We start from the raw sequence: 21297 nt of genomic DNA on the forward strand, positions 1-21297 counted from the left end.
ACTGTAGATGAAAAATCGGTGACAGCTGTAGCTGTGAACAGCACAAAGATCTCTCTCAGTATTCTGTATAACACACACACTCCAGCTTGCTTTGCTTTGTTTCCAGAGGCATTTTATTCTCAAGTTTCAAAGCTGAGAGGCAAGAAAAAGTGCCAATTGAAAGTCAAAAACAAAACAGTGAGGAGATATACTTTAATAGATTCATCTGCATCACTTTGTTAGTATTCTGTGATTCAGACCTCCATTTTTCCATCACTCAAATGAAGTACATCTGAGTCACATAAAGACATAGTCTCTGAATAATAAATTGTCATAAGAGGGTGAATAGTTTTGGGTTTCCAATTCCAGCAAATAAAGTTTGCAAGTAGCAATGGAAGAGTTGCAGGTTTTGTTTGGGCTGGTTCTAGTGCCAGCTCCCAATGTTTGATTATGTATATAAACCAAATACTTCATTCCTCTAAAGTGGCGCAGAAATCCCATGAGATCATGCTTTCAAACATATTTCCAGTATTTCCTGCTTTTAAACAGGCCAGAAATATCATGTGAATACATTCTGTGTTTCTTCTCTCTCTCTGGTCTCTCTCTCTCTCACCCTCCCTCTCGTGTGTGTTGTTTCCGTTCACATGTTCTGGCCAGAACTTAAAGCAACCTGAATCTGAAAAATAGTCTTTGTGCTTTTTGTCAGTCATCAATGTCAACATTTGAACTAACTTGCTGAATGTCACATATCTGAATTTCCTCATACAGGGACAGGAAGTATTGTAAGTATTTGGTCCGACTGAGATTTTGAGGCATGTAAAATTTCATGATTAATAATGTATTAATCATTATATTAATGAACAGATTTTTAGTGAATTAATACCAAGGGGTTAAAGGTGCACTTAAGAAAACATATACTGGTCCACATAAAATCAGGAAATTTTAAATCTGAATATGAAGGAGATGCTATTTTCCATGCCTTGATGGGAGGCCAAAAACATAACAAAAAGATGCATCCATATAAATGGAGGCATCCATATAAGCAACACCGGAAATCTGGCTTTTAATGAGGGCAGTAGCCACCATGTTCGTGGTACTGTTCTCTAAGCGCCACGATCAGCATCACAGTAGTTGATTTAACATGTAGCCAAGAAAATACCAGCCAAGATTCTAGGAAATCTTGCTATAGCATACCATATTCAACAGTTGAGATGGATTGAGGTCTGATAGCTTAGTAGTTATAAATTTGGAATGTGGATCCATACAGATCCAAGTTTAAGTCTCAATTCTGTCACTTACTGGCTGTGTGGCCTTGGGCAAATTACCTTACTCTCTGTGCCTGTGTAACCCACTATTAGAAGTAGGAAAAAAAAAATGCTTTACAAGTTTGAACAAGAGAACTTTTGAGTTTGCTAGAAGGATTAAGAAAGAGAATTCCTGTAAAGCACTGGCAGGTAGAATGTGCTCAACAGCCTGCAACGACTGTTTACTTATTATTAATTATTATTATTATTGAATTAAAGCTTCCACTGGCTATCAGTTTTCCCCTGGGAAACATGGTTCAATGATTTATCCCAGAGTAGTCCTTCACACTGAGTAAAACTTCCAGTGGCTTTTCAAGGGGAGACCCAAGCAGAGGGAAGCAAGGAGAATAATCTGTGAGGAAGAATGTAAAGGTGTGAGGGAAAGCTGTACTCATCAACTACCGTGATGTTGTCTTGGAACCTGTTCCAAAGTGCTACAATTAAGCTTCAACGACAGATTTCTAAGCTAGGACAGGAAACTAGAGGAATCTCCTAGACATTTGCCCACTTGCCACTCCAGAGATACTGGGGATGACTGGTAGAATTCTCATTGCTTTAGTAACATACAGCAATAATGACAGAACAACAGTTGGGCAAAATCTTAGCTCCATAAAGATTATGCAGAGTTGTAGAAAAGTACAAGTGAACTGAGCAAGGGGTAACTTCAAAACTGCTATTGGTAAGAAATTCTAGGCTCTACCTTCTAATGCCAGTCTTGAAAGCAGAACTCTGGAGCCTCGATAACACACTGCACATACACACACATTCACACTTACACATGCACACTCACATACAATCACAATTGCCCTTCTGATTTCAGAAATGGTTCCAGCACAGCCATTTGGTTTACAAATAGGGAGCTTAAAATCTAAAGCTAAGGGTTTGACCCCAAAATAATACTTAGCACACACACACTTTATATCAGTAGTTAGCCCAGAAACACTTTATGATATAATGCCTAATAGCTCACTAAGTGGCTTTTCAGTAAAAATTATTAAAATATAATCAGTGAATGTCAAGCCAGTAAACGGCAACAATATTACACCTACTTGTTCAATCAAAAAAAAAAATCCTTATCCTTTGCCACATCAAAACTGTTGGCATTCCTATTTTCTCTACTTCAAAATAGATTCCAAATCTGGCCAAGTCTCACCGTCTCTATTCCTACTACCCTAGGCCATGCGGCATTATTTCTTTCCTTGTCTCCCGGCTTCTTCTCTCACACTTTTAGAATCCATACCTTATGCAGCAGCCAAAGAAATTCGTTTAAATGTAAATCAGATCACATCCTTCCCATTAAGGTTAATAATTCTTATAGGTCATTTAACACACTTATGTCTTAGATTCACTACTTCCCATCAGATCTCCATCATCCCCCCATCGCATAGATGAGCTGAGTTGTCCTGCTGCTGTGTTTTCCAAACTCACTTCTTACTCCTCTTACTTCTGGCGCTTGGTTCCTTGAACACAGCCTGGCTCCTACCTTGGGTCCTTTCCACATTCTGTTCCCTCTGCCTGGAACACTAGCCTAATTTCCCTGTGGCTGTCTCCTTGATACTATCTGGGTCTCATTGGAAAAGACACTTCCTCACAAGGACCACTCAGAGAAATGGTCACCACCCTCAGGCATTATTGCATCCCCGCTTGCCTGGCTTCACAGCCCTCACTGCTGTTTGATGGTATCTTGGTCATTTCTTTGTCTCCCTGCTGCTTACTCTCTGCCTCCCCCAGTCTAGAATATAAGCCCAGTGAGGGCAGGAATTTTATCTTATTTAGTGCTGAGAATAGTGTCTGATACATATTTTTGCTGAATAAGCATGTGTTGAGTGCCTGCTATGGACAAATATGAGGGTAAGCTCTCTAGATGGATTACCTTATTGAATACTTCCCCCAATTTTTGAGGTGGGTACAGTCAGTATCCCTGCGTACACAGAGGGAATATGAAACAGAACAGTTAAGTCACTTGCCTGATCAGATGGCAATTGAATGATAATATCTGTAATTTATAAATCAAGTCTATTGAGGTATAATTTATTGACAGTAAGATGTTCTCATTTTAAGTGTGAAGACAAACAGATTTTGACAAATCTATGCACCTGTGTAAACACAATTAAAATATAGACTATTTTCATCAACCCAGAGGGTTCCCTTCTGCTGTTTCCAAAGTTGACTCCCACCAACCCTGGTCTCTGGCAGTAAATGATCTGCTTTCCGTCATTATAGATTTAACACAGTATGTACTTCCTTGTGACATCTGTAGTTAAACTCTTATTAGAAACCATACTCAGCTACTTTGTCCCAAAAGTCATTTCTAAAGTTGCCATTGTCTTTGATGCAGGAACAGGTGACTTTCAGAAGTTTAGATCAAAATTCTATATATTCCAAAATTTTTATAATAAAGGCTAATTATGCCAACGTGTATATAAATTAATAAAAATAGGCCAAGTGCGGTGGCTCACGCCTGTAATCCCTGCACTTTGGGAGGCCAAGGTGGATGGATCACCTGAAGTTGGGAGTTCAAGACTAGCCTGACCAACATGGAGAAACCCCATCTCTACTAAAAATAGAAAATTAGCCAGGCGTGGTGGCGCATGCCTATAGTCCCAGCTATTCAGGAGGCTGAGGCAGGAGAATTGCTTGAAACCGGGAGGCAGAGGTTGCAGTGAGCCAAGATTGCACCATTGCACTCCAGCCTGGGCAACAAGAGTGAAACTCCGTCTCAAAAAACAAAAATTAATAAAAATATACCAGCCATAACTTATTTAAGTTGAAAAACACTCAAAAATGAAACAAACTAGATTCAAATTCTGGTTTTGCCTCTTACTAGGTTTTGTGGCTTTGGACTAGTTTTTCACATACGAAGCCTGTTTTCTTATCTGCATGAAAAATAGAGATTATTATAAACACATGGCAGAGATGGTAAAAGGTTATGAGAGATCATGTAACTAACATAAAGCACAAGTGTCTACACATAACAGGCCATTGATAGCCATAGTGCACTACTCTTTCTATTCCAGAAGCTAGGCCATACTGCCTTAAATTATTTTCAAAGTATCACAATCGCCTATGGAGACTCAGGCATCTCTGTAAAGTAGATAAAGTAATTATCACTCAGATTGTTCAGATGGAGAAACCAAAGCAAAGAACAGTCAAAGCAACTTCCACAGGCTGCAAACAGAGTTGTTGGCAGAGTGAGGTCAAGAACTCAAGATTTTTCTAAAGAATCTCAAAGTAATTCATGTACATTATTCATTGCCACTATAGTCCTGCTAAGCTGGTAGGAGGAAACTGCTGTCACTGCATTTGGTAAGTGGTGAATCTAAGACATACGAGTGCTAAATGACCTATAAGAATTATTAATGTTAAACAATGACAGAGCAAGGACTAAAACTTAGCCTATGGATTTGCCATTTTCTTAACACTGAACTTCCCTATCCCACAAACTTTTAAACTGGAGCTCTACAAAAATGAATTACTGATCAGCACACTCAAAAAAAAAAAAAAATGAAGAGAACAGAGAGACAGAAGGGAAATGGAAAGAACTCTTAGGAAATTTGACAGAATAAAGATAAATACTGAAAATGGTAGAAGTTGTGAATAGGGCCCATATGGTCTTCTGGAGCCTGAAATTACCAAGACAAATAGGTGGGAATATATGACTGCTAGACAGACAATGTACCAGAGATATCCATCTAGGGATATAGTAATCAAAGTGTTATCAAGAAATGTGTCTTCAGGATCATGGACAATATGCTATTCTGATGATGACTCAGAAATTTCAAAATTCTTGGTTTGTGCTTGCATAAAATTAGTTATTGGCTTGAAACAGAACAGAGAAGACAGACTTGCAATGCAGAAAAAATTTTACTCCTTTTTAACTAGCTCTTTGCAAAAGAATGTTATGATAGTTGGTGAAGAAGCACTTTCTAAAATAAGAATATCTGTTTTGGGCACAGAACAATTCTTAATATTTCCATGTTTTAAAAGCAGTAGTTTTCCAGCACTGTTTAAAAATTAATAGAGTATGATGTTCCAGAATTCTTGTGCCTCCTTTCTGAAGACAGACTGGGGAGGAGGCTTTTGCTGATATTAAGTCATGAGCTATATAAGGCATACCTCTTGAATACTTGCTGGCACTGACTTAATTCTACTGTCTACATGATAACCTACATTTTTTTCCCCTTTAAGATACAGCAGAGTGAAGGCAATACCTTTATCTTTTTGATGGAGATAGATAATTTCATTTTCTAGAGAGATACTTTCTGAGAATTTCTAAGGACAGTTGATTCCCAAGAGGGCTTAATGAATACCACAGGTCAAGGACAATTTAAATACGTCAAGCACAATTTAAGAACAGTCCTGCCTAGAGGCAGAATGACAAATCTTAGTGGGAGGTGTTTGAATTATGCTGGAATTCAGAACATGCGATGACGCACTATAGTATTTACTTCAGTTCTTTCCTACACCTAACTCTTAAGTAATCAAAAGAGAAAAACAACATTTCAAGTTTCTTCATGCTTGGGCTGTGTGGGCTGTGTGGGCTCTGTGTGTGTGTGTGTGTGTGTGTGTGTGTGTGTGTGTGTGTGTGTGTGTGTGTATTGGAGAGAAAATGTCTTCCCTCCTTATGGAAGTAGCATGACACTCTTAGAGTTTGAGATCCAGAGTTCAACTTTCACAATTAGTCTAAGACAGAGAAGATAATTGGAAAAAGATACTTAGCAAAACTGAAAAATCAGCAAAAAGAATCAACAATGTCTTTTTATGGGACCACGGCTATCCTTCTTCCCCAGTGTGTGACTTTGTGAAATCTCTTATATATGCTCTGTTTTCCCCAACCTAACGACCACACTCCACCACTTCACCCACATTATATGGCACCCCATCCAAAAGCCATACACTTGAACTTTCCTGAGCTCTTGTTAAAGGATTGAACTAGGCCCTTTCCCCTTCAAGGCACAATGGCATGTGATTGCAAATGTATTCAATTTGGCTTGCATAGCATCTTGTCAGATCCAATTCAGTGCCACTCATTAAAAACAAAGAGTGCTCACCTCTAATCTGAATTTTGTATTTTTTTAAAAATTTTATTATTATTATACTTTAAGTTTTAGGGTACATGTGCACAATGTGCAGGTTTGTTACATATGTATACATGTGCCATGTTGGTGTGCTGCACCCATTAACTCGTCATTTAGCATTAGGTATATCTCCTAATGCTATCCCTCCCCCCTCCCCCCACCCCACAACAGTCCCCAGTGTGTGATGTTCCCCTTCCTGTGTCCATGTGTTCTCATTGTTCAATTCCCACCTATGAGTGAGAACATGCAGTGTTTGGTTTTTTGTCCTTGCGATAGTTTACTGAGAATGATGTTTTCCAGTTTCATCCATGTCCCTACAAAGGACATGAACTCATCATTTTTTATGGCTGCATAGTATTCCATGGTGTATATGTGCCACATTTTCTTAATCCAGTCTATCGTTGTTGGACATTTGGGTTGGTTCCAAGTCTTTGCTATTGTGAATAGTGCCGCGATAAACATACATGTGAATTTTGTACTTTTTGAGAAGAACTGGAAGATCTAAAGATACTGGGCTCACCATCCAGAAAGGCAACAGCCTCCAAGAGGGGAGTCTCGCCTGCCCCTTTAGACAGGTCATGAGCATTGCTGTTTACCAGCTTCCCAGAGGGCTCCCTCTATGTTTGTTACTGTTGACTGTGGGGAGGGGTGCGTGGTTAGGGACTTTCAGTCACTGCCTCATGTGGCCCATGAGAACAGAATGGGTAGCCCCCCTTTAGAAGCACAGAGGGGAGCGGGGTGCAGTGGTGTGCACATGTAGCTCTAGTTACTTGCTGGGAGGGAGACTGAGGCCGGAGGATCACTTGAGCCCAGGGGTTCAAGGCCAGTTGGACAACATAGTGAGACCCAGTCTTTAAAAAAAGTTATTTATAAAATAAAGAAAAAAAGGTTATACAGAAGCACAGAGAAGAGTCGAGAGGCCTGGTGAAGTTGCCTCTCATGCTACAAGGTGTGTCATTGCTGGCTGTACACCTACAGGCACAACTAAGTGTCCACAGATTTGGGGAGTTTTTTTTTGTTTGTTTTGTTATTTTATCTTAGGGAAAAAACTAAACTCAAATAACCAAAGAAATCCAAGACCAAAACTGCCCATAGCCCCATCATCTAAACAAAGCAGTGCTTTTTTTTTTTTTTGAGAAGGATTCACTCTTGTCACCCAGACTGGAGTGCAATGGCACAAATGCAACCTCCACCTCCCAGGTTCAAGCAATTCTCCTGCCTCAGCCTCCTGAGTAGCTGGGATTACAAGTGTGCGCCACCACATCCGGTTAATTTTTGTATTTTTAGTAGACATGGGGGTTTCACCAGGTTGGTCAGGCTGGTCTCAAACCCCTGACCTCAGGTGATCCACCCACCTCGGCCTCCCAAAGTGCTGGAATTATAGGTGTGAGCTACTGCACCCAGCCCAGTGCTCTCTTTTAACCACGTTACCTTGAAACCATGTTCATACAAACATTCAAAGATGACCTATTTGTGTCAATGTTGGAGGCCTGACTGTGATATATTGCATATGTTCCGTTTACATCACACTAGGAACCTATCATTTTTCTCCAGCTTTTTTATCCTTTTCTCCCCCAAGTACCTAAGGTAACCCCACAAACATGACAGCATCTATAAAAGTAGATATAGGAGCATTTTGTTAGGAGAAAATGGGGTCCTGCTATATATATATATATATATATATATATATATATATATACTTCTCTGCAGCATGCTTTTCTCACGTAACAATACAACATAGATAAGAGGAAGTTTATGTCACTGAAAAACCCTTTGACAAAGTTTTACAGAGAGTCCCAGGAAGCCTTTTACCTCTTCATAGATGTTCTGTTAACACCTCTTTGTCTGCTCCTAACTGATGAGCAGGTCCCCCTGAGGTGAGCAGACACACAGGAGTTAGACTCACCCCAGGCATGGCTCACTGGGAAAGCCATGTTATTAAAAGCCATACTATTAAAAGTCAGATAGACCTAAGTTTGAATCCTTCCTCTGCCACTTACTGGCTCTGTCACCCTTGGGTGCAGTATTGTTTCAGACAGTAAGCTAGCTTGGAGCACCTCACCAAGGGGCAGCAGCTGAAGAGCTACTCAAACCTGATGCAGGCCCATACTCAATTAACTTACCCAGGACTTAGCTATGAGAAAAACTCAGAACATAAGCTAATGTTTTAATTCTAGCATACACATTAATGTATTGTGTTATGAATTATTCTTATTTTGAATTATATAGGGGGGTTACCATAATCTTTTTGGTGTTTAGCTATTCTAAGGATCTTAATCATGCTCCATTTTGGGAGGCAGAAGTGGGTCTCTAATGAAATAAAGGCCTTTTTTGTCTTGAAAACAAGCTAATTAGCAGTTGGTCTCATGGCACTATTGGGAAGACTGCAGGAGACAGATATATGAAAAGTGTTCTGCTCCATCCAGGCACAGTAGGTATTCCATAATATTCTCTTCAGAGTACAGTCGCTGTTGCCTTCCCATTTCTGCCCATTTTCCCCACCAGTAGCCCTCAAGGTTTGACTCCTGAAAGCACTTTCCTTAGTAAAGTTTTCTTTTTTTCTCTCTTTCCCTTATCCTCTTCAAATCCTTCACAAAGTTATCGGTATTTTCCACACTTACTGATACCCTGATCTCCACTGCAAGTCTGAAAGCTCCTTGAAGGCAGGAACTGGTTTGCAGGCACTGGACAAAAGAAAAAGCCTCCAAGTCTAAATGTTGAACCAGGCCAGGCGCGGTGGGCTCACACCTGTAATCCCAGCACTTTGGAAGGCCAAGGCAGGTAGATCACTTGAGGTCAGGAGTTTGAGACCAGCCTGGCCAAAATGATGAAATCCTGTCTCTACTAAAAAAATAAAAATAAAAATAAATACAAAAATTAGCTGGGTGTGGTGGCATGTGCCTGTGGTCCCAGCTACTAGGGAGGCTGAGGCAGGAGAATCACTTGAACCCAGGAGGGGGAGGTTGCAGTGAGCTGAGATCGAGCCACTGCTCTCCAGCCTGGGCGACCGAGAAAGAGTCCATCTCAGAAATAAATAAGTAAATAAATAAAGTTGAACCAGTTACTGTCCTAAACTGTTAGATGTATGCTGGCGTCCCTGCCCTTTCCTTCTTACCTTTGGCTGCCTCTGGCTATTTTCCCTGCTTATAGGCAGCCTCTTTCTTAGCTCAGTGCAGTACAAGTGTTAAATACTTCATTAGCACTTTCTTTTTTTTTTGTGACGCGGAACAGTAGATGCCCTCAAGTGGCTCCTAAGACCAAAGGCACAGCTCAGGCTGTGTCAACAGAGCAGGAACCTATGTTGACTCTGGACTCTCACATTTGTGCAAAACCCAAGAAGACTGACACTTTCCTTCTGTCCTAGCTCTTCCAACAGCCTTCATTTGGGGCTTCACCCAGCTTCCAAGTTGTACCACCTACCTTTTTTTTTTTAACTTTTCAAAGCCAAAATATATTCTGTACGCACTGTTTAAAATAAATTACAGCTTTAAACATTCAACGGAGTATCTTTGTAGCTTTCTAGTTGTTCAAAATAAAATTAAGCAGACATGCAATAATAAAAGGGATTTTAAGGGAGAAAAATACTCATTGCCGTAATTTGTCTCCTAAATAATGACAATAGATGAGCGATAGCCTCTTTTATCTGAAATTTCAGCTGTCTTTGTTTACTTCATGACACAGGGCCCAAGACCCACATTATTGCATTAAGTTTGCAAAGCTATCAAGATGCCCTTGAGTAAGATTCATCATCTTGTCCTAAATTCTCCACACGCTCCACTAAAAGCCTAGTGGCAGACTGAAGGGATTGTCAGAAAGCATAAAAGACAAAATAAAAATTTTATGCTCTTTTAGGCAAGTGAAGATTTACCCTGTAGCAATTTCTGATATTAACTCATTAATCCTCACAACCTATCTTGAGGATAGATTTTAGAAAGGAGCAGCCCTTGTCATCTTACTTGCCTTCAAAACTTGTACCAAACAGAGAGCTGGCTCTTTCCTTGGTCTTGGTCTGAACATCTCTGCAGAGCCCAGGAGGAGTGGCAGAGAGGGACAGATGGAATTCAGAAGCACCTCTCTAACTCCCTTCTTCTCTTATTACCAGGACAGGTCGTCATGTGGAACCCCATGCTGGGTCTAAAACTTTTGGTCGCCATCTTGAAATCCTTAATGAATGGTGATCAAGGGCTCCTGCATTTCCATTTTTCACTGGGCCCCACAGATTAGTAGCCAGTCCTGCTGTCACTCATCCCAGAATAAAAGATATCAGTGGTATAGCATGTGGGCCAACACATGTTCCGTTGATCTCCACACTGACGGTAACAATATAGTAGTAAAGTCCATATTTCTCATTAGTACTATAGTTTTTCTCTGCTTATACAAAATTGAATTGGGCTATGTGCTTAGAATTTTATCTAAAACATAAGTTTGCCTTCTTAAGTCTATTTATGTTACATTTACTTCATGTTTTCTTGGTTTGCAGTCCTGTTTAATTTACCTTATAGTGTGTTTAATTATTGCCATATAATCCCATACCTTCTTTGCATGTGGCATCTCAACAATGTGCAACTTCTAATAGTCAGCGTGAAATCATAACTTAGAAAAACATTGCTGAGCTAATTACAAAGACAATCAAAACAAATCCAAATCTCTTCTGGGCCACAGTCCATATCTGAATCATAATAAGTGTGAAATGTTTACAAATCATTACAAATTTTTCACATAGTTTTGCTCAGTGTTAGGACCAGTCGTGTTTTTTCAGTCATTTGAGTTGATGTTTCGGATCTCTCCAGTGAGAACACTGATTTTAGAAAACACTCAGCTTATTAGCAATTATAAAAATCAAAAGACAGATGTAAAATCGACTCTAAAATCTAGAATGTAAGAAATATCTTCATGGAATTATTTGTGTACCAGCATAAACATATTATTTATTTAAAAAAATAACATTTCGCTGAAGTTATAAAGGCAAAAAAATTGAAGGAAACTAGCTAGGCACTTTAACTACTTTGTGTATTCTAATGAATTCACGTATTAAGAAAACCTTATTTAGAAGCCTAAAAATTGCACAATAGTGAAGTAGTTTGTGTATGACAAAAATAACCAGGAATAATTTAATAAGTACTTGCCCATTATTACTTTTATAACATTGGAATTGAGCTGCTAGCTCTGCATAATTTTAAGACTGACTTTTAATTAATTTATATAAGATTAATTGTACCTACTATGTGTAAGGCATTAGAAGAATCCATTGATGCTACGTTTTTCTTACTCCTTCTTAGATTCTCATTCCTGTTAGATTAAACTACTAGAAATATACTTTGGGGAACACTGAACTCAGGTCTTTCAAATCACATCTTTCCCAGTAAGAAGCCAGATATTAAATTTTAAAATTCAAGGAAGGCGGGCTGCATTTTGCATTCTGATAAAAAATGGTTTATATTTACTTAGGTCTAAAAATGAGCTTTAGGGAGTTCATGAACCCCTAAAACTCTATATAAAATTTGGGGTGGAAAAGCAGTTTTCTGGTATGAGCATTTGTGTCTTTCATCTGACTCAAAAAAATCCATGGCTCCAAGTACTAACAGACTGTCCAAAATACTGCATTCTTCTAGGGAACTCAGTCACTATCATAAGACTCATTGGTGCACTCAAAAACCACAAAGTCCAAAATAATTTTGTATTCTGAAAGTTCTCTGAGAGTTTATGGTTGCATCACTTTGTTGTACTTGGTATCATTTGGTTCTGTGACTATTTTCCTATCAGTGAGGTATATATTCTCCATGGGGATGCAAACCACTTTGGAGCCATAATTATTTTTAGTCTACTGCAGCTTGGATAAACACTGTATCCTCAGATATTTGTGAAGTATCATCTGTAAATGCTTGCAGGATGCCAGAATTGAGAGCATACATTTCCTTGATAGCAACAAAAAAAAATTTCCAACTTGACTAATATTTTGTTAAATAATATGTGGGAAAATAAGAAGGATTACATGTTGATAATGCTGTAATTTACTAAAAGTAGAAAATGTGTTTTTGGCCAAAATGATTCCAATGAATCCATTCCAGTCTCATTTCTATCTTGCTTAGTAAGACTTTTTTCTGGAGATGAAAATTCAGTTACATGATAATACAAAATAATGCCAGTAATTTGTCTTTGGTTTCAAAGCTTCAAATACCACACTCCAGATTCAGAATTGCTCAGAATGTGCTATATTTATTATAATTAATCTAGACCTCCTGTCCAAGAATAGCAAACTCTTCTGTGGGTCACTGCTTTGGGAAGAGATTGAGAAAGTTTGAGTACAAATAGATGTAATTCTTTAAATACCTCCATGTTAATATGCTGTGTTCATAATGATTATTTTAATCAGTGTACAGGCAAAGAATTCGATGTTATATAAAATAGAGAGCTGAGGTCACATCTAACACTAGACCTCAAATTTGGAACACACCAGTAGCTTTGGGAATATGTAGTGCATATTTTGGCCTACTTTTATCCATTGTCCTTCTCTCTTAGTAAGCATTCTCTAATTTCCTTTTGAGTGTCCTTGCTTCTCCAACATAGTATTTAGTGCAGGAAAAGCTGACTCCATTCTCCACCCCAGAAATGGATTCTGGCTAACCAATTAACACATTCAATCTCTGACATAACAACCAGAGCCTAGTGGGGGTCAATGAAACACAAGAAGATCTTTGCTGAGAGTTTCTTTAAAAAATAAATTTCTATACTCTTCTTTGAGAGCTACGAAAAGAGATTTTCTCTCTTTCACGGCTTAATTTGAATTAGGACGCATTCAGTTCCCAGAAACTGAGCCTTTCTTGGATGAAGTTGACACTTTGGCAGGCAAAGAGGATAGTCAAAAAGTAAATGGGATCTTCGGTAACATGGTTTCAAATTTCTGGATCAAATCTGGCCTGAATTCTGACCTACCTCTGACTCACCAGTAAGTCAATAAATTACCTTTTGGGTTGTTTTTGTTCTGTGCCATACAGACAGGTTCAGCACACGTAGGTCATGAAGTCCATAAATCTAGAAATATCACCAATAAGGAACATACTTGAACAAATTCACAAATTTTGTCTCAATACCATCACTATCCCTTTTTAAAAAATATGGAACGAGAAACATTTTTAAAGGTAGTAATGAAGCCCTTGAATTTTGTTTCCAGATTCAACCGATCAATAAGTATTTATTGAATGATAATGAGGGCAATATTTATTGACTACTCCATATGCTCATACAACTAAACAAATGCTATTTTCCTCATGAAGAAACTGAGGTTTAGGTTAAGTAACTTATCAAATGTCACTGAAGAAGTGGCAGGGTCAGTACTTGGATCCATGCCAGTCAGACAGCAAAGCTCAGCCTCTGAATCCACCATGTATCCAAACCTTAGTAAATGAAAAGTAATTTTACTACATCCTCCATGTATGTCAATACTTTTCTTTTTTTTCTTTTCTCTTTTTTTTTTTTTTTTTTTTTTGAGATGGAGTCTCGCTCCCATCACACAGGCTGGAGTGCAGTGGTGCAATCTTGGCTCACTGCAACCTCCATCTCCCGAGTTCAAGAGATTCTCCTTCCTCAGCTTCCCAAGTAGCTGGGATTACAGGCGTGCACCACCACGCCTGGCTAATTTCTGTATTTTTAGTAAAGACGGGGTTTCACCATGTTGGCCAGGCTGGTCTCGAACTCCTGACCTCAGGTGATCCACCTGCCTTGGCCTCTCAAAGTGCTAGGATTACAGGCGTGAGCCACCGCGCCCAGGCATGTAAATACTTTTCATGTACTAAACTACAAAAAGTAGTTTGTATTACTATGGAAATATATCCTGCACTCACAAGAAAAATAAAGAACCACATGATTCCAAAGTACAACAAAATAATGAACCATAGAATCTCAGAGAACTTTCAGAATCCAGGGCCCTCATGTAAGTGGCAGAGTGGTACAAGGAAGAGATGTGGTCTAGATGCAAGAAGCTGGGTAATTCAGCTACCTTCTGGGCCTCAGGCTCCTCACTTGGCAAATAGCCTGGAAAACTAAATAATTCTTCTTTTTTTTTTTTTTTACTAATTTATCTTTTAATTGATAAATAGAAGTTGTATATATTTATGTTGTATAATGTGATGTTTCAAAATATATATACATTGTAGAACGGCTAAATCAAACTAATTGCCATATGCCTCACTTCACATACCACACTTTCTTACCAAAAATTTATTTTGTGGTAAGAACATTTAAAAACTACTCTCTTGGCTATTTTCAAGCATGCAATACATTGTTATTGACTACAGTCGCCGTGTTGTACAATAGAGCTCTTGAAGTTATTTTTCTTGTCTAACTGAAAGTTGGTATCCTTTGACCAATGTCTCCCCAATTCCCCACCCCACCCACCACCTTCTACTCATTGTTTCTATGAGTTTAATTTTTTTAGATTTTACATATAAGTGAGATCATGTGATATTTATCTTTCCATGCCTGGCTTATTTCAGTTAATATAATGTCCTCCAGGTTTATCCATGTTTCAAAATGACTGAATTTCATTGTTTGAAAGGACAAATAGTATTCCACTGTGTATATATACCACATTTTCTTTATCCATTCATTCATTGGTGGACACTTAGGTTGATTCCGTATCTTGACTATTATGAATAATGCTGCAATGAACACAGGAGTGCAGGTATCTTTTTGAGACACTGATTTCATTTTCTTTGGATATGTATCCAGTAGAGGGACTGCTGGATCATATGGTAGTCCTATCTTTAATTTTTTGAGCAACCTTCATGGTGTTTTCCACAATGCCTGTACTACATTCCCTCCAACAGTGTGCAAGGGCCTCTTTTCTCCACATCCTCACCAACACTGGTTATCTTTTGTCATTCTGATAAAAGCCATTCTAACAGGTATGAGTTGATATCTCACTGTGGGTTTTTTTGTTTTGTTTTGTTTGGTTTGAGACAGAGTCTCGCTCTGTCGCCCAGGCTGGAGTGCAGTGGTGCAATCTCAGCGCAATCTCTGCAAGCTCTGCCTCCTGGGTTCACGCCATTCTCCTGCCTCAGCCTCCTGAGTAGCTGGGACTACAGGCGCCCGCCACCACGCCCGGGTAATTTTTTTATTTTTAGTAGAGACAGGGTTTCATCATGTTAGCCAGGATGGTCTCGATCTCCTGATCTCATGATTCGCCCACCTCGGCCTCCCAAAATGCTGGGATTACAGGCGTGAGCCACCGCGCCTGGCCTCACTGTGGTTTTAATTAGACTAAAACCCTGATGATTAGTCATGTTGAGCATTTGAACTGAACAATACTTAACTTCCCTTTCAGCTCTTAGTGTCTGGTGAGCCTCGTTGAAGGAAGATTTCACAGCAACCCTATGTGAGGTTACAGGTGTAGTCTTTGAATAGGAGACTAAAATCATCTACGGCATGAGATAATTAAGTAGATATTCCTTTTGTGACCTGACTTAATTCCTTTGATGACTTGATTTAATGTTTTCAATCATAATAATACTCAATTTTCTTTAGACATCCACCAGGTTGTATATAAACAAGCAAATGCATTCTGTTTACAACTTCTACTTCCCATAGCTCTAGACCCCACTGGCAGCACCCCTCAAAATTACTAATGGAACATTATTCTATAGGACCTCTTTAGAGGAACACAAACTTTCAGAAGGAAAAGAAAATAAGGAATATTTTGCAACATTACACAGAATAACCCAATCTAACAAACCGACATATAGATACTAATAAAATATTGCCATTAAGCAATAAATAAGCACACTAAGTCTGTGGGTGACTGGAAGCCACAAGAACAATGTCAGGTATCTTGGGTCATTTCTAATTAACAGAAAAAGTTTTTTATTAATTGAACCTCTGGCCATGTAAAATCTGATGAGTGGCTTTGAGGAGTAAGTTACATTCTGGGAAAGGTGGGGTAATTGAGCCCTTTCAGCCCTGTTCATATGAACATAATGAACTTAGTGGAATTTAAAAATGACTTAGAACCTGTGAAATATCTGGTAATTAATAAGCATAATATAATTCCTTCCTAAATTTGCCCCACAGAGTACCATGTAACTCAATAATGTCTTGAGATACTTAATAGTAAAAAATGGACCGACATTAATCACATTCAAATATTTATTGAAATAACATCCAGGAAGTCAATAACACTCTCTATTGTAGGTAGCATCCATTATTAATACAGCAAGTGTATTAGCTGGCATTTGTTAATTATTCACATAGCAAATGATAGAGTCCCACAAAACCTGAAAGAGTTAATGCAATTGCTTGATTTATGTAAAGGTAAGACTGGCCACAATGACAACCTAGTGATTTAGCATTCACTCATTGGCAAGAGAGCCAGTTGTCATTATTTCTAAAAGAACAAAATACATTAATCCTTATTTTATTTCACTTTCCAGGAACGTATTTATTGAATACGTGAGCATTAAGTACTACTTTTGTGTTGACTTGCACTACCCTCCCGTGAGAATTTTCTTTCTTAACCAGATTGTTCCTGACTACTGAAAACATTTTACCATATTAAATCATTCACCATATTTATATACTATTCCCTCACCTGGAACTGTATCCTCAACCTTGTCACATTTAAAGGACCCAACCTTTAAACCTAGCTCCAATATTGCCACTATCTCCCTCCGAAACGAGGGGTGTCTATTTGTCTTTTAATCTCGGGAGTCAGTCTTTGTGATCCTCGCTCGTCTCAGTTTCAAATGTGCCTCCAATATGCACTAAGGAGCCTGTTTCACTTGACTCCATAACGTACATTGCCTGGACCCCCCACCTGACACTCCTTTTCATTCTCAATTTTCTTGCTAGGTATGGGGTCCTCTCTGCAAGCAGTTCATAAGCAGCTTGGAGATAGACACCGTGCCTTGCCTCTCTCGGCATCCTCCACAGTATGTAAGACCATGACTAACCATCCAGGCTCACAATGTAAATACTGGTTGGATGACTTAGAGAGGCAGCATCTTCTTTTTCCTCATTCACACTCAATTTGCAATTGATCACTAAATGCTACACAGACCATTTTGTATCTTTATATTCACTCTGCCATATCACTGGTTATTTTCGAATTATACGGGAGTTGGGAGGTGACATCAAGGAATCAGTTCTTTTGAGACGTTTGGCTAGGAAGGAATGAATAAACCTAACTTAATTGCTTAAAGAGAAGGCTGGATCAAGGATTTTATGAGCAGGGCTTGGAGGGAAACATGAGAGTGTTTATAATAAGATGCAGAAAAGAGGACGGTGGAGCAAGAGAGATGGATAGGACACGAGTTAGGATTCTGATGGGTAAAGTGTAGGAAAGAGAGAGAATGCGATCAGGTGGAACAGTTTATAAGCTTTTTAAAAAATACACATTCGTGTGCTGGGAAAAACTGGAGCACATCTAAATTTTCAAACAAAGCAGTTAGGTGGATGCCCATTTGAAACCTAATATGCACTGTAAATACAGTGGATCGCCAGCATCATTGTGGGATATTTAGCATGTGTTGAGCGCTCACCATCTACCAGGCACTGTACCAATGTGAACTTACATACATTATCTCATTCAATTACCACCCTAGCAATTTAGCATGCTAACACCATGAGGTATTAAATGCAGCATAAAAAACCTCCACTAGGAAAGCTTATCAAAAGGGTTATTTTGCTTTTTAACTCAGTTGTAGCAGAATGTCTTGGTGCCATTTTACAGGAATTGAAGAGATGTATTTACATAGTGACTGCAACCAGAATAACTCCCTCCAAGAAAGTTCCCATGAGGCAGTTACAGTGCTCTTCTGGAGTTGTAATAAAGCAAATGATTCAGCAAGTTCAATCCTTCCATTGTGTGATTAGCAAAGACACAGAACATTACACAGATCACCAAACTGCAGCGTGCTCACAGCAAAGCACCACAGCCCTAGCCTGACAGCCCAGAGACCGACAGATACCGCTGTCCAGAAAAAAACAGTCTTTCAGGTAAAAAAGCCTGGTTACAGCAGAGTCCAGAAACAAGGTGTTGCTGCTTTTTTGTTTTGCTTTGTTTTGTTTGTTTACTATTTTGTCCTTTACTGTACAGGTAAACCAAGCACCATTTTCTAGCGTTGTTTTTTTTCTTAAGCAACATGTACATTTCTCAGATAACCCATTATATTTTTCAATACTATCATTGAGAAATACTATCCACAAATATATGAACTACCTGGATACCTTTCACTCGTGTCAGCCATCATATTTGTATTCTGAATTCATAAATCAGAAAATATTTTGTAATCATTGGGATGAGTTTATATGTGGAAATGCAACAAAGAACAGGTTTTTTTAAAAATCTATGGAATATTTCAGAGCGTATGTAGAGAAGGAAGTAGAAATAAAGGAAATTTAATTTTAAAAGACAGTCTAAAAGCAAGAAACCAGGCCTAGGATGCATAGTTGCTTCATCAAAATCGCTGCACACCTCTACATGAATGTCCAGGCACATGCCCTTTATTCTCACAGAGTTATAAAGAATAAACCCGAAACTCAAGAGAACAGTCTCACCTCACATCTCAGACTACACTAATCCATGCACTAGTAGTCTTGAAACATAATGAAACTGATTGAGCAAGACAAAACACAGAGAATGAAATATTAGTCTCAACAATAACTATAGCATTCCAAAATCCCAGAGAAAAAAAATTACACTGTAATAGGGCTGACAAAAAAGAATATACATATATTTATTTATTCCTTTAACTCATACAGAAGAAAGATTAAATTACATCTAGATTTTATTGTTCTGTTCAACACACATGGATTATTGAGGTACTCTACCTACCTCGTATCAATAAATAATATTAAATGAAGGAAGACTGATTCATGACCGGCATAAATTTTTTCAGTATTACTACTTTCCATGGACATTGCTGCTTTAGTGTTCTCTCTCTGATACCAACACACACACCACCACAATCATAACCATAAACTAAATGACTACGTACTCCGAATAGATGGCTGTTAGAAAATACTCACACTAATTGATAATGACATCATGCTGGTATGCACATTACAATGTAAATGAGGCTTCCAGACTCATTTATGGCTCTTTTATTCAAAGTTTAGTACTTATTGCTTTTCTTTCCATGGTTAAGAAGGTTCTTCTTAAGGCTGTGGGATTACTTATTCCTGCTGATTTTGCCCCTTGGAATTGGACCAAGAGTACCAATTTTTAACTGTATTTTAAAACAGATGCTTACCAGCAATGAAGCAGAATTGAAATGTGTAATGGAAACCACATTACTGGAAGAAAACAAGTAAAGAGAAAACTGATTAACAGATTTATGCAGGCAATGTTTTCTTTATTAAAAATTGAATTATTCTTTGCATCAAAATACAGTATCACTGTTTCCATGCATTAGTCTGAGTGTGTATGAAGAGAAAGCATCCAAATGAATATCTTTTATTACAGATCGATTTTGAAAAGTGGCTTAAAATCCATCTCACACACATCTGTAAACTTAAGTGACTTCTCAGGGTCATATGAAAGATCTAGGAATAAAAAGCAGAACTCTGAACTTCCCCTGAAGTGTTTGTAAAACTCAGCCAGATTTAGCAAAACCTGGAAAGAAAACAATGCTTGATATCATGCCCAACTTTTCTTTGGCTCATATCTATAGTGATTCACAGCAAGACCACATGGTTTCCCTATGTCTCAACTCCTTCCTTTTCTATGAATTGATGTTTCAAGAAGCCTCCATTATTCTCTTCAACACTGTAGAGTATGGAGGAAAATGAGAGAAATGCAAAGTTACGATCTTGATGGAGATGTAGGAATCTTTTTTCTTTTTCTTTGTAAGTAAACTTGAACAAAGCTAATCAGTCACATAATTTGGTAGTAGATACTTAAGTACAAGAAGGCTTATGTTCGCTGCGTTTAACCCACTTATAAGAACATTCCTCTATGTTTAAAATAATTGCACATTACACATATAAATCATAACAAGTAACTCATTACCTAGACATTGTTCACTTATTACAATGCTCATGTTGGAGGGAGGAAACTGCATGTGTTTTCATTCTCAAAGAACTGAATAAGTTTTTTTTTTTTTAGTGTAGTATATGCTCTACCAAAGTGAAGGAGGAGAAAACTTCATTACTAAAAATAAATTACTGAGATGTAAAATTGGGATCGGAAATGATGGAAACATTAAGAGAAGTAGACTGTGATGATCTCACCAAGTGATATCACTGTAGTCATTTTTCAGTGCAGTAGTAATTTGGCAGAGGAATGGTCTGACAGTAGCTCTACATTTTGCTTAGCTGAGAGCTTCCCTTGTAGCATAATACATCATAGAATTGAAAGCATTCAGCTTTGTTTTGCAATTCACAATTCAGCCCAGGTGGGCCACTATTACACAATAACCGTGCAGCTGTTAGTATCATTGCCTAAATTGCCCTTCCTTTTTAAAATTTACAGTATAATCTGCTCAACCAATAGATACTAATGTCCAAAAACTCAGCTCTTATTTACCATTTACTCCCTGTAAAGGTCCAAAATAACTAACAAATCATTCTCAAAGGAATTCCAATTATGCTGCTTGTTCCCTTAAAGAGTATAAAGGAGTAAAATGTCAGCATTGTGTGTAAGAAATAAAGTGCTCACAACACCTGCTAACAATACATACTGTATAAAGCACTTAGCCTGTAATACGTTTCTGGAAATCATTTCAGAAATTTACAAACATAATTTTTGGCCTATCTTCCCACCATTGTAAAGACCCTACCATATGCTACAATTTTCATCTGAATTGCCTGATTCTTTATTCTTGATGTTAATATGGTGGGGGGGGGAGCCTACAGATACATAGATTTTTGTCAGACTTAATGCTTATAAAAATTAATAGCTTCTGTTGAAACTTTCTGATCCCAATGAAATTGTTCATTTATTA

The 21297-nt window shown here is 38.3% G+C and overlaps 1 protein-coding gene across 6 annotated transcripts in view; it reads right to left on the bottom strand.

Moving 5' to 3' along the window:
- Positions 1-21297, bottom strand: part of TMEM26 (transmembrane protein 26) — a 269449-nt gene that overhangs the window by 227751 nt on the left and 20401 nt on the right. For 2 of the 6 annotated variants that reach the window (XR_010120478.1, XR_008657072.2), the window contains exons 3-4: positions 19606-19648; positions 13325-13393 (exon numbers count right to left, since the gene is read on the bottom strand). The exons of 2 other annotated variants lie outside the window; for them this stretch is intronic. The gene's annotated coding sequence lies outside the window, so the exon portion shown is untranslated. The remainder of the gene's footprint in view (positions 1-13324; positions 13394-19605; positions 19649-21297) is intronic. 2 more of the 6 variants (XR_010120477.1, XR_008657070.2) reach the window with 1 other exon arrangement.

Source organism: Symphalangus syndactylus, chromosome 4 (assembly GCF_028878055.3).
Source record: "Symphalangus syndactylus isolate Jambi chromosome 4, NHGRI_mSymSyn1-v2.1_pri, whole genome shotgun sequence".
Classification (NCBI taxonomy): Eukaryota; Metazoa; Chordata; class Mammalia; order Primates; family Hylobatidae; genus Symphalangus; species Symphalangus syndactylus.